The 14,771-nt window shown below is 35.5% G+C and overlaps 2 long non-coding RNA genes across 2 annotated transcripts; both read left to right on the forward strand.

Moving 5' to 3' along the window:
- Positions 1-2,848: 2,848 nt before the first annotated feature.
- LOC121241347 lies at positions 2,849-4,201 on the forward strand. Its single transcript, XR_005935710.1, has 2 exons — positions 2,849-2,972; positions 3,611-4,201. It is a non-coding gene; the product is annotated as an uncharacterized LOC121241347 (long non-coding RNA).
- A 6,974-nt stretch (positions 4,202-11,175) lies between these two features.
- LOC121241706 lies at positions 11,176-13,575 on the forward strand. Its single transcript, XR_005935756.1, has 4 exons — positions 11,176-11,637; positions 11,774-11,987; positions 12,343-12,525; positions 13,206-13,575. It is a non-coding gene; the product is annotated as an uncharacterized LOC121241706 (long non-coding RNA).
- The last annotated feature ends 1,196 nt before the right edge of the window (positions 13,576-14,771 follow it).

Here is a 14,771-nt window from a genome sequence, read left to right on the forward strand (position 1 = left end):
GTGATTTGATTATGTTGGGTTTTGTTGACTAATGAATATTTGTGTTGTGTCATATACAATGAATTTACACGCATGTTCATGTCTGTAAATGAAAATTGAGTTTACGCATAATTGCATATATGTTCATGTGTATACTTGAAATGCTGGGTTTTCATGTGATAAATGATTTTGAGTACGTTTGAAATGATTGGATTGATTGGTTTGAGAGAAAGGAAAAGAGACTGTAGGGATGGTGGTATAGTCCCGCCTGTGATTCCCACCTACGGTGCAAGCGGTAGGGATGGTGGTAAGCATGAATGGTGATATAGTCCCGCCTGTGATTCCCGCCTACTGTGCATGCGATAGGGATGGTGGTAAGTAGGGATAGTGGTAGAGTCCCGCCTGTGATTCCCGCCTACAGTATTCTGATAGGTAACTCTTGTGTGAAAAGGAACTGTAGGGTTGGTGGCAAGCAGGGATGGTGGTATAGTCCCGCCTACGGTGCATGCGGTAGGGATGGTGGTACGCAGGGATGGTGGTAGAGTCTCGCCTGCTATTCCCGCCTACAGTGCCCAATAAATGGTTATGTTGGGTCATTTTCTGGAAAAATGACGGATTTTATTCATTGCATGTTTGGGTCAAATGAGATTTTTGGTGTGTGTTGGAAAATAATCATTTTCGGAAAAAATGAGATTTTGGGATTACATTTGTGTTTCGTCACGTACGCATGTTTGTTGGTTGCATTAATGCATTTTTATCTCGTGGGTTGTTTGAATTATTACTTACCTGCGTTATCGTTTTATGGTATCGCAGATTTTGATGCAGATGAGGACGGAGAGCCTTAGGCTTTGGCTCTGTTGGAGGAGTGATCTGGGGTTGCTCTCATGTATCGAGATTCATTTTCCCACTTGTTATGTATTTTGCCCTTTGTATTATATTTTTGAGATAACTGTATAACTCATTTCTATACTACCTTTATTTTGGTAACTCTGTATTTAAATTTCTGGTACTTAGTTGGCGAACTTTTAATTAATCGCTACGATTTATGTTATGCACTTTCACATGTTGCATACACTTGAGCACTTATCGTTGGGATGCGTGACCCGTGTTGTCATCATCCTGACGTCACGATTCCCGTGTTTCCTTACGTGAGAGTTGGAGCGTCACATCCTTGCTTTGCCAACAATGCCATATTAAAATTTCCCAACTCCTTGAACCCCAATCCACCATAGTACTTAGAATCACACATTTTAGTCTAGTTAACCCAATGCACTTTCTTCTCCTCTTGCTTTTGACTCCACCAAAATCTGGCCACCATTCTCTCAAGATCGGCACATAGCTTACTAGGGAGTTGAAAGCAACTCATAGCATATGATGGTATAGACAAAGCTACTACCCTTATCATAATTTTCCTCACTTCTTGAGAAAACATAGATTCTTTTCAGTTTTATAATTTCAACCATACTTTGTGCTTGATATCAGCAAAAGTATGATTTTTTGACTTTCCAACCATAAGAGGGAGACCCAAGTATCTCTCATATTGCTGTACCTAAGTAGTACCCCACAAGTCCATGATTTCCCTCTTTTGTCCTCACTTTCATTTCTGGTAAATACTATAGAAGTTTTCTCCTTATTTATTTGTTGTCCGGAAGCATTTTCATATTGGATGTGTGAATATTGGATGGTATATAAAAGTTATCGGTTTTACACATGCAACATCTGATCAAAGATGCGCCCCTAATTAATTGTACAAGAGGCAACGTACGTACAAGGCGAGTCCAATCATCTCGTGCCATGTGGATCAATTAATGTTTAATTATTCTTCTCGACGTGGCACGCTCGTGGATATATGGTTAATGTTTACACTTATAAGCAATGCTACACAATCTATTCACACAATATTTTTCTAAATTTTTAAATTTTTTAATATTTTTTAAATTTTTTTGAGTTTATTCTTTTTAGACTAATTCAATTCTTTTATTCATTACTCATATATTAAATATTTGATAAAAAAAAAAGAATAATAAAATTTAAAAAAAGTATGGCGTGTGAAGTAAGAGGTTGTCAATATTTTTTCTTTCGTAGAAGGCTAATTCCCCGCCCAAACGGGTACGCAACCTTTTATATATATATATATATATATATATATATATATATATACCTCTCTTGCCTCCCGAAGATCAGATGCAAGCAAGCTAGGAGAGCTAGAAGAATGAATCAAAACGTGAAGCGTAACCCCAAAACAGATCTATCTGCTTCCAATCCGACGACCCAACCTATCATTTTCTGATCATCTGAACCTTGTACCTATCTGCTTCTTTAAAACATCAACAAAGGTAATGACCATGATGAATATGATCTCAAACATCAATCTTTAGTTTATGCATGACATATGTGCATGTCGTCTCATTTTTCTTTTTGGTTCCGAATTAAACAGGAGGCCGAGGAGATCATCATGATGTCGATGTTGGTACCTCCCTGGCTTGAATCATTATTGTCAACAGATTTCTTCTCCTTTTGCGCCACTCACAAACATGATGCATATCCCTCGCGTAGCGAATGCAACATGTTCTGCCTTGATTGTCACGATGATTCCTTCTGCTTCTACTGCCGATCAACCCGGCACAAAGATCACCGAGTCATTCAAGTGGGTAATACCCTTTTTTTTTTTTTTTCTCAATTTTTTAACCTTTTTTTTTATGGTAATATTATTTAATGGTGAGGCTCTATATCTATGCATGTATAATGCAGATTAGACGATCATCGTATCATGATGTTGTTCGGGTGGCCGAGATTGAGAAGGTTTTGGATATAAGGGGATCAGTTCAGACTTATGTGTTAAACAGTGCCAAAGTTCTCTTCCTCAATGAGAGACCTTAGCCTAAGATTATTAATAATACCGGTAAAGGAAGTACTCCTTATAATCTGTGTGTGAAGTCTGTAGCAGAAGTCTGTTGGACCCGGCCTGCCGCTTTTGTTCTTTGGGATGCAAGGTTAGTAATTTCCATATGGACAATGCTAGGTATAGCTCCCGCTCCAAGCTTTTTTTTTAGTTGCTTTTTTACTTAGTAATTAAGAAAGTCTTGCTTAATAATATTGTGAATTTTCTTCTTTTTTTAAAAATATTTTAAAAATATTTAAAAGTGTTAAAAAAATATGTAAAAAAAACTTAAGTTTATATATATATATATAAACTATACGACTTTCTTATGAGAAATGCTTTAGCCATAAATGAATTTCACAAAAATAAACTCATAAACTGACATATGATTTCATGTAAAACGTCAAATTGTAAAGTTAGTTTCATTGTAACGTATATCTAATTAATGGATCACATAAAATTAAGTTAATTTGTGAATTAATATCTTTTTAGATATAGCGGTAGTACTTATTGATCTTTTCTTGTTCTTGATACCATGCATTAATTTCACTAAAAGCATATATATAAGTACGATATTTTCTTCCTTTTTTTTTTTTTTTTTTTTTTTTTTTTTACGGTTTTTTTCTTTTTTCAAATTATGAATTCATGATTGTCAAACATTTTTTTTTTCTTTCTTTTGTGTTGGTCCGGGAATTAAGGGGGGTTTCGTCTGGGTTTAAGCACGATCTCTTTTTAAATCTTAGCTTCCAGGAATGAAAAAAGAATGGAGATTTGAGGTTTGTGATCTTAAGCAAGAAACCTGATCATGAAATCACGGGAAGAAGGGAAAGAATGCCAATTAATAGAAGATTGCCAGTAAAGGAAGATGATCAAGATCAACAATTGCGTGAAAGCAATATCCAACAAAAACAAAGTAACTTACCAAAGCAAGCCTTCACAACCTGATCATAATAATTCGAAATCAAGAAGAAGAAAGGGCATTCCTCGAAGGCACACCTTTAGGGCCCTAATCTACCCTACAAAACTTGCATGCACATGATGATCATGATTCAGCTGATCATGATCATTGATCTGATCACAAGCCCGACCATGCATGTGGGTTTATTTTACTAAATCAAAGGGGTAAGCTGTCCAAACGGTGGGTTTGAAAACAAAGGTTAGGTTTAGGTTACTTTCGGGCAAGGGCTAGCTAGCTGGCTTTGCAAATTAACAGTATTTGTATTATAAATATTAATATTTCATGAAACATGCAAAGTTACTGTAAATGTTATCTACAAACACTAGTACTACTAATGATAAAGAATCAACAGCTCATGAATACCTAGATTTTGTTTTCTTGAATTTCATATATATATATATATATATATATATATATATGTTCTTTTACACATGAAAATGTTATATAGAAATTATTTGTACAGTCATATACGAGCGTGCAAGTTCCAACACTTTCTTTGAAAAAATGGATAAATTTGTGTTAATGTTATATATAGTCGGAGGTTTTTTTTTTAGTCGGGTTTATTTTTTATTTTTTCAAAATGAATACATGATGTTTTCACATCTTAAAACTATATCTAACATTGAGTTAATGTTATATATGTTGCTTTAATACATTAGTTAGGGTGTTATCGGCATGGTGCAGGCCAGGATGGACCCTTCCCCACACTCCGTCCCCTCCCATGCGGGGGGGGGGGGGGGGAAGGGCTTGCACCCCCACACCCCGCCCCCGGGAGGCGGGGTCGAACACCTCATCTGCCTTTCCTCCCGCCCACTCCAATGCTACAAATGGCCCATTGGGCCTAAAAACTATTTATGGGTCCAAAAATATGTTTTTGGACCCAAATTATCACATAATTTAAATTGAAAGTTAAAATTTGTAAATACAAACAAAATTTAAAAACTAATAGCATAGTTTTTAAATTCATTAGAGTTGTATTCATTTCATTGCATTGCCTTGGCCTCTTGAGCCAACTTTTATATAAGAGGTCAAAACAATACAAGAGTCTTATTTAAGCAATGTGAGATTCATTATAGGCAATGCAATCTTGTGAATACAAATCTAACAAATTGTAATATATATATATATATATATAATGTGGGGTGTTGGCCGGGGGAAATGAGGGTTCGGGTTTGGCCCAGCCCGCCCCCGCCTCCGCTGGGGGGCCAGTTGTGGGGCGGGTGGCCTCATTATCCACATCTGGTGGACGGGGTTTGCCCTGCCTATACGAAGGTAGGGCAACGGGGTGCAGGGTCCCACTGTCCACCCCTAACATTAGTTTCTTTATACTTGTTGGTGGCCTAGCATTGCTCCAGTTGGGAGAATATAATTAATTATGGATCCATCCATCCAAATGTTAGAAAACACTACTCATATTTATACTCAGCAATTACGTACGTACACATCAAAGGCAAACTAATTTACTTAACATAAAGAGTACTCTGTTATTCTTGTTTTACAAGCAATAATATCAAAGAGAAAATCTACTTGCAATCCTCAAATAGAGGCCTGTCCGCGCACCCTTAGGTGGATGAAATGACTCATTTCATTTAAGGCCAAATGGACAAATGCACATTTCCCCTTTATCCCCCTTCCTCCTTAAACTAAAACGTTTTCACTTTCCCTTCCTCCCCTTCGTGGTGGAGGAGATGAGCCAGGCAGATGACTCTAATGGTGTGTAGGGTCAAAAAGCATGGGTTGATTTTTCTCCTTTGATTTGGGTCGACATTACCGGCTGATGGTGGTGGAGGAGCTGAGCACAACACCGATGGTGAAGGAGCTAAACAAGACACCGGAACTAGAACACATGAAAAAATCTGGGTCGCGCGAGGTGGGTAGTGGCAAAACAAATTTTGATTTGAACTTGTGACGGTGTGAATAAGATTTGGAGTTTTGCTGCATTTGGTCATTGTGTAAGCAGGACATTTTAGTCATTCCAAGCTGACATGGACAACAGACAAAAAAATGGAGTACACGGGGCCTGGGTCAAAGGAATGTACCTAGCATCACTCATTATCAAGTGGGTGGCTCTACAGCCACCGCTCCCAGCTTTCGTTGGGAGCTACCGTTAATTATATTAGTTTTTTTTACACGTATTTTTTTAACTCTTTTAAGTATTTTTTTAAAAAAATAAAAAAAATACAATATTATTAAAAAGACTTCCTTAATTACTAAGTAAAAAAAAAAAAAAAAAAAAAAATTCCAGTAGGAGCCACCAGCCGTAGCCCCTAGCAGGAAGAATAGTGTTTTCCTTATCAAATTGCACTAATATTCGTTCTCTTTCTCTCTCTCTCTCTCTCTTTTTCTTTTTTTTTTCCCTTTTTCGGTAATATTACACTATTATGAGTATATAAAAGTTTTAACTGAGAATGAGGTTGAGGAAGCTGAAGCAATTGAATTAACTGCAATATTCCGAGGCCTTCAGTTGTGTGTTAGCATGGGAATCACAAAACTTCTAGTAGGATCTGATTACTTGTTGGTGGTGGAGGCTTTACAGAAAAACAACATGGAGGGATCGTTGCTAAGCTTGTTATACAGAGAGATAAAATCACTTTCTTCCTATTTTATTGAATGTAATTTTGTTTATGCGCATAGGGAAGGTTAGCACATAAGCTTGCTCGTAATGCAAAAAATGTGGATAACATTGATATGTGGTGGGATAGTATTCCAGACTTTCTTTCTCAAATTCTTTGGCTTGACAAATATCAGTAATCTAATTTTATTAATGAAAGAATTTGTTTCTTATAAAAAAAAAGTTTTAATTAATTAATTGCATCCACTTGTGCTAGCTGGTCATCGATCTCACCTAACTTTTTTTGCCATTGACCTGTTGATCAAAATGTAATTTTCACTAGCTATATATATACTTTAATTTGATAATTTCTTCTAATTATTACCATATATATATATATATATATATATATATATATACACACACCACATAGGGGCCGGGGGGTACTTCTTTTATTGAAACACAAGCAGTTATATGTGTTATAAATATATCGAAAAAACAAAAAACTTTAAATGGGGAATGCCCAACCATATATGTTATGCCATTGGCAAGAGCATCTTCTTGTCAGCTCTCCTAGCTAGCAAGCATGCATGGGGTGCATGACAGAAATCATATATATATATATATATATATATATATATGCATGGGGAATTAGATGCATGGATGCTATATATGGATCTTCTTGGATTATGAGCATTAAATATTATTACGATGCATTTTTGTCTTCATTGTTATATATGCATGCATGGGAGCGAAAACAGAGCTCGTGGTGAGGATGGTGGTTACGGTGACAGTTTCCGAAGGTGGCGGTAACCTTGTTGTGATGTTGTATCCAGGTTTGCATGTTCCGCCAAGCCGAATTCCCATTAATTAAGATAACATGCCTGCTCGTGGTATTGTGTTGTTGCCCTCTCTCTCTCTCTCTCTCTCTCTCTCTCTCAATGTTTTGCTCTAGCTAGCTAGTTTTTTTTTTTTTTTTTAAGTAAAATTAAAGAAATTTATTTTTATTTTTATTTTTACATTTCATTTTTATTTAAAAATAATTCCAATCATTTTGCAAAGTAAAATTACTGATTAAGATTTGATACTACCTTGTCAACTATTAATAACCGATTTAATCTTTATTAAAAAATTTTCAATTTAGAAAGGATTTTATCAAATCTAGTTTTACAAGACGGGCTAATTTAGACTCTTAAAGAGCCATTTGGGAACACAACTGTTCTCAAGTATTCTTAGATATTCTCAAATTCAATTTTTTCTATCTCATTTTTCAAAATCTAATAAAACATCTTAACTTAAACTATTTCACTACTATTCACAGATACTACGAGATGTTCTTAGTATTTAAACAAGCCCTAGAAGTAATTATAATCATTATTGTCAATAAAGTCCTATAAATAACCTACACATTTGGGAAATGTGGGCCCTTGCCTCTTCAAAGGATTATACAAAAAATTTTTATGAACGCTTGAAAACTAGATTTTGTTATTTATAATTTTCACATTATATATTAAACTAATAATGACAAAAGGGAAGTGTATTATTAAAATGAGAGTACTCGAAATAATTATTATGTGGGATAATTTTAAAACTAATAATAACATAATATCTATTTGATATTTTTTATGTTCTCTTATTGAGTTAATTAATTTTTTTAACTAGGTATTTTTTAAAAATTCTATTTTAGTATTTTTTTTTTCTTTTGGGCCTTCTTCCATTAAGGGCATATCGTCTAATTGAAGAGTCGGCCCTAACTCTCGCGTATGTATGTGTGTGTGTCTATATATAATATATATATATATATATATATATATATATATATTATATGTGCCATCTTAAAATATCATCTATCCCAAAATCGTTATAGTATTAATTAGATTATTGAATTTGCCCTTTAGGTTAATTCCAAAGATAAATATTAGAGTATTAATTGATGTATTAAGCTAGATGGTTTTGGCATGGACCTCAAATTTATACCGGCCACTATTTAGAAGTTAAAAAACCTCGTTTATGAAAGATATGATATAATTGGCACGTGTGAAAACAATTGTTCATAAAAAAATAATATATGAAAGATATGATGGCTGCTGTTGCTGATAGTTGACAATTGGAGTCAGACATTGTACACAAAATCCCACCTTAACCCATTGAGCATACTTTCCGGTACAGAAGGCGCGGGAGAAGGGACCAATTTGAGCGAGATGACGGTTTTTCATTACAAAGGCATGAAATCTCTATCACGCCCTCTCATCAGTGTTCACCAAAACAATTTAAAAGTTAACCAATCTTGCTCATCCATTTATGCTGGCCAGTACTGTAAGGCCCAGTGATGTGAGGCTCGGATCAGTGAGCAAGGCCTAGCTTTTCTTGGAGAGCTTGAAACGATGCTGTTTTGGGTAAGTGTTTTCTTCTTCATCAGCTTCCTTCCTAATGCATCTCCCCCTTTTTCTTTTTCGGTTTCTTTGTTCTTCGTTTCCAGTCATTTCTCTCTCACCCGTTACCCGCCTTCCCTCTCCCGATTTTCCTCTTTTTTTCGTTTGGGTTGGTTTCGTGAGTCCGAGTTTCATACCTTAACATTTCTCCATTTTTCTTTTCCCTCAAAATCGGTTTCTCTCTCAAAGTCGACGTCTCTCTCTCTCGCGTCCCTCTATTGCTGCAGATGAGTGTTTTTCTCTTTAGACTCGTCTCTTCTCTTCTTCTTGCGCAGTGTTTTCATCTTCAGGTATCTCTTCCTTTCTCTCTCAAGTCGACGCCTTTCCTTTTTATTAGTTTTACTTCATTTTATTCTCTGTTTCAATGCGTTGCCTGCGCTGGGTTTTTTTCAGGTGGTGTTGCTGCGTTTTCTCCCTTACTGGTTGTTTGGCCTTTAGACGCTCACCCACTCTCGCTTCTCTCTTGTTCTCTCCCGTCTGCGAAGTGGTTAATCTCTTTGCTGTGGTGTTGACGCCAACTCTGTCGAACGGGTAAGGAAACCGAGTGCCGTTTTATATTTTTTTCATGGTGTAAATTAGTGGCTTTTAATGTTATGATCGTTGGAAAATTTCTACTGTTTATCGAATTTGAGGGCTTTGTAATCTGATGGTGTTTTATTGTTGAAGAAGAATTATAAAGGGTGGCTGTTGGGTTTGACGTGGTTGTGTGGGAGGAGTTTTGTAATTGTTCGGTGTTGTTGATGGTTGTTCTGAGTGTTTATATAGACAATTGAATTGATGTGATTTTCTTATGGGTCATAAGTTGCAGTCTGAGTTGATATTGACATCAAGACTGTTCTTATGGCTGGTTGCGTGTGACGAAGTGTGTTTGATTTTGGTTTGGTGGAGGAATCAGTCATTATTGAAATTGAAATATGGTATTTTGGATTGAAGTGTAGGTTGTCCAGATTGTATTTGGTTGTTTGAGTTGGATTAAATTTGCTGAAATGTGGTTTAGAAATTGGGTCTTAAATTTTTAGATCGAAATTGTGTTGTTGGTTTTTAATACTTAATTTATATATATTATTTTTATGCATAGATGACGAGACTAATAGAGATCGTTTTCAATGCATAGATAATACGTTGCAGGAGTCAGGTAAGCGGGGTTCCTATGTTAGGTTTTATACGAGTTATTAAGACTAAGGTTGACTTTCTGAAAACTTTGCATATTTTGTGATGAAATGAGAACTTGGAAAAAACTAACCTCGGTCGCTTATTTGCACTACTCATGAAATCTATATGAAAAAAAGAAAATATTTTCTGACATGCATTGTGTAAACATGAGCTAAATTTTGTCATGTTATCTCTGAAATCTGAAAAAGAGCAATATTGAGAATCTGAAAAATTGTGCATTGATTTCGAAAGATGTTCTGACTTTTGTTTTCAGTATGTAAGAATGATCTGATTATGTTTTGGTACTTTGTTTCATTTTAATATGGCATCTGATAACCTTTGGCATGATGTACTGATTTTGTATTTGATTCTGTGTCTGCTTTGCTTTGTTATGCTATGGTCTGTTTGGATTGATACCAACTTCTCTGTCTCTGAGTGTACCCACTTTGGAAACAAAGTCGTTTTATTGTGGTCTTTCCTGTGTGTACACTCGGGGCTCCGAGAAGAATAAAGGAAATATTTCACTTCTGTTTCTGCTTGGTTTGGCCACCAGGTTTAGCACAACCCTACCACGGGGGTAAAACATGATCTCTGCTTTGTGAGATGCTCTGTTTTGATGTGATGATGATACTCAGTTTATGTTATGCCAAAGTACTACGGGTTTTACTTGTCTTAAAACTATCGCTCTATTACTTTTGAAAAATATGTTTTGTTCTGCATGATAACTCTGAGAAATATTTTTGTTCTGCATGATGTACTTTGTAAATGCTCATGTTTCCACGTTAGCATATGTCCTCTGCTTACTGAGTTGTTGATAACTCACCCCCTTATCTTCATAATATTTTCAGATGATGTTGAGAGTCCAACTGAGGACTTGGATTAGAATGGTGAGTATGATTAAGTTGAGGAGAGGATGTTAAAAGAAGGAATTCTGATGTCCTTATTTGATGTCTTTTAGATTTAATTATATCATGGGTTTAGTAAGACTTATGAAATTATCAGTTTAGTTTGTTATGACTACCGGGAGATTTTGGACCGCCTTAGTTTATTTTTTTTGTTGCGGTAATAACCTTGCAAAGTTTTCAAAGTGTTTATTTAAAAGACATGAGATTGAGCTTTGATTATAAAGTTTTGGAGATTTTTTTTAGTCATGTTGGGAAACATGTTTTTAAGTGATAGGTAATAATTCTTCAAGCCACCCGGGTTTGGGGCATTACAAGTACTTCTAGAAATTATCCATCAGCTTGTTATACTTAGCACCCAAGTTGTATATTTGAAAAGGTTATATAACCCAATCTGTCCAACCTCCCAACTTGGTTTTTACATTTCCTGGATTTACCCTTTTGCCCAACATGGAGTACATACTGCAGAAAACAGTCTAAACTATTGTTCAACCTCCATATTCTTCATTTAACTTGCTTCCTAACTTGGTTTGCGTTATTTTGGTTTGACCATGGTGCAGCAGAAATGATTCAGTCAAAGTGAGGGAAAGGCCAAGGAGCTACTGGACCAGGGCGAGGGATGTGGCCTCCTACTGATCGAAACCCACAGCCAAAACCGGTAGGTTGGACTTTGAGAGATGAAGCTGTCGTGGACTCTGATGACTCCACTCAACCCCTAGATGATGTACATTCATCATTTTTGCCTCCCAATACTCATGCAGATGTGAATACAATAGGCGAGGGTAAGTATAATGTTTTCATTTGCACGTTATGGTATTTCATAAACAATACCTTAGGAGAGGATTTATACATGGTTTTGCACCAAAATCTGAAATAAAGTGTTGCTGGTATAGTACCAAACACTAGTAAACATGGTAGGGGTGAAGCCAAAGGGACAGAGTTTGAGAGGATGCGAAAGTATGGCAAGATACCACTTGAGATCAAAGATAGGAAGATGGGTCCATCATGCAACAATAGAACAGTCTACACAATAAGAATGACGTGGATCATGAAGCACTACGCAAAAATGAGGCATGTTAGTTGGAGTGTTGTCGACGAAAAGGAGAAAGAGGAGCTTATTCATCGTGTTCGAGTATGGCTTTCATCTTGAATGATTGATATGTATGCAAAGTTGAGTAATAACTTTAGATAAGTTCAATATAGATTTTTGCTGGTAGAGGAATTGCATCTGCATCATGTATGTGCGAATCTTAATTTTAAACATAGTTGAATGCTTTATTATAACTAGCTTAGTTGTAATGGTACATGGGGTTTTAGGAAATATAAATATAGCTTACATGATGAGTTTTCAACAGAATCTCATTGGATATATACTTAAATAGAATATATGAGTTGTTAACACAATTGTGCTAAAAAAATTACAATATGGTACATGGGTTTTAACACAATGGCATTGATGGGCTGACTTTGTCTTGGATTGGACCAAGAAAAATCATCTTCAGACAACCACAGGTTAGCTATCTTGTGCATATAATGTGTTTCATTACAAGCTACACCTTAAATACTTGAGTTATGCAACACATGAGGAGGCACTAGCTAATGGAGATGCGTTGGTAAAGCAGCCGGTTTGGGAGCGGTTATGTACTCGGTGGGGGAGTGATTCATTCAAGGTAAGCATATCGTTTTCATGTACGATTCATATGTCATAAGGTAAAAATGATTATTTGTAAGCATATGTAAACATATCATGTTTAAGTTAATTGTCCAAAATAGTAAAATGATTAGTTGTAGCTAAAATGGATACATAATTTCAACTAAATGGATAGTTCTATAGGACTATTAAGATGGAAAAACCAATATGTAAATATAAATTTGGAGAAGTTACTTTATAATTCCCCAAAATAACATAACTATTTTAAGTTAAACCCTTTTCCTATTGGCAATTGATGATAACTAAAAAAATTGAAATTTTTTCTATTTTATTGTAGAAAATGTCTACCCAAAACAAAGAAAATAGGCGTAAACAAAGGGTCAACCACACAAGTTGAAGGACATCTTTTGTTGTACTAATAGAAAGAAATGTATGTGACATTAAATCAGGGATATTGTGGCCAAAGCTAATTGCTCAATATTTGGAATACTATGAAAAAGGCTGATTTGTATGGCTATGTTCATGTAGAAGGACAAGAATCTGATTGATTTCTACAAATATGTGCATTAGTAAAAAAAAAAAATGGGAGTTCTATCACACCAACTACAGAAGACAATTATGTGAGCATATATTTGTTTAAACAATTGTACTGCATGCTAGTATTATTTTAACTTGAGTTTTTTTATGCAATGGAATCAGATGGTTCAAAAGATGAATGCAAAAGAGCCAGAGGCTCGCACAGATGAAGCAGCGTGGTTTCATGGCTATGAGGGAGCATATGCAAGATTATGAGACACGTGTAAACATGAGAATGTCAGAAGTGGAGATAGAATTAGAGTCTTAGAGAGAGACTCAAACTGCAATTCCTTAGGCATCACGTGTTTGCTAGCTGTAACTACTTCTGTATTTTGACCTACACTTTTGATTACCTTTTGACGAGGTTGTCATGAGGAGGATGAAGTACTAGCAGTAATAATTTGTCCATTTTATGGTGTTGTATTCCGCTCTTGTTGGAAAGGGTGAAGGATGCATGGGAGGTAATGTGATTTCTTGCCCTATTATAAATTTAGTTCTGGTCACAACACAGTTTCCATGTGTGTTCATCTCAAAAGTAGTACATGATATTTTATAAAGTGTAAAAGGGAGGGAGGGATACTACTATTTTAATCTCCTAATCGTGGTTATCCAGCTTTGACAGGTCATATATGACTCATTCCGTGATGATTATTTTATTAGAATCAAAGTGACCATTGATTTTTTTTTTTTTTTTGTTTTTCATTGTGTTTTCAAGATACACTTTCTATACCTAACATGTTGTAGACTGTGTTAAATCAGTGTTATTGGGAGTTTCAGAACAAAGCATGGTTGACCTACTGCATGATTTTAAATTATGACCCTAATATTGACTGCATGATATTAAAAAATATAGGTTCCAGCTAAATTGGCCATCTTCCAATTTAAATTATAACCAACTGCACTGTGAAAAGGTTTTTCTACTTTACTGCTTTCATTTGTAGACAAGTGTTTCCTCATAGAATAATTGTTATAGTGCTCTAGTGACTGAGTTAAAGAAATATATCCTTTCACAAATTGTGTAAAATCGAAGTTTAAAAGAACTTAGCTTTTTCATACATAGGGTTCTCGAGCTACATGGGGCACATATGGAATTGATTGGAATTCCAGGCAAGGTGGGAATTCAAGAGGTTGTTAATGGTCCTATCAACGTATGGTACACAAAAACCATCAGCTTTAAATGTCATCATAATATGGATTAGGAAAATGCCTATCTTTTTGAGCTTGTATATAAACTATCAGCTTTAACATTGACATCTAAACCACAAAGACATCCCATATGAACCACAAAGTTTAAATGAAGGAAAAACGAGACATAAAATTAAGGTGATAGAGGGATTTTTGTAGCCTATTTTAAGCTGAAGGATAAATGACACATTTTTGTACTTGTTTGGCCATTGCAAGTACTGCATGATGCATGATTTAACATTCAGTACTGCTAATGGTATATGGATTTTAATAACTTATTCTAGATTGGTGGTTATGCAAGAATGCATGCTACGATTTTATGACATTGTTGTGTATTGCAACAGGTCAATTCACCTTCCAAGGGCTAAGACTTTTTTTAGATGTGCTAGCAGATACCCCAAACAACTTTTCAGTGTAAAAATTCCTTTGTGGAGTATAGACATGTACATGTAGAGATAGTAGGATTGCTGGCATGTTGAAATAGCAAGTAGGGATGCATTGTGG

The sequence above is a fragment of the Juglans microcarpa x Juglans regia genome, chromosome 7S, assembly GCF_004785595.1.
Source record: "Juglans microcarpa x Juglans regia isolate MS1-56 chromosome 7S, Jm3101_v1.0, whole genome shotgun sequence".
Taxonomy (NCBI): Eukaryota; Viridiplantae; Streptophyta; class Magnoliopsida; order Fagales; family Juglandaceae; genus Juglans; species Juglans microcarpa x Juglans regia.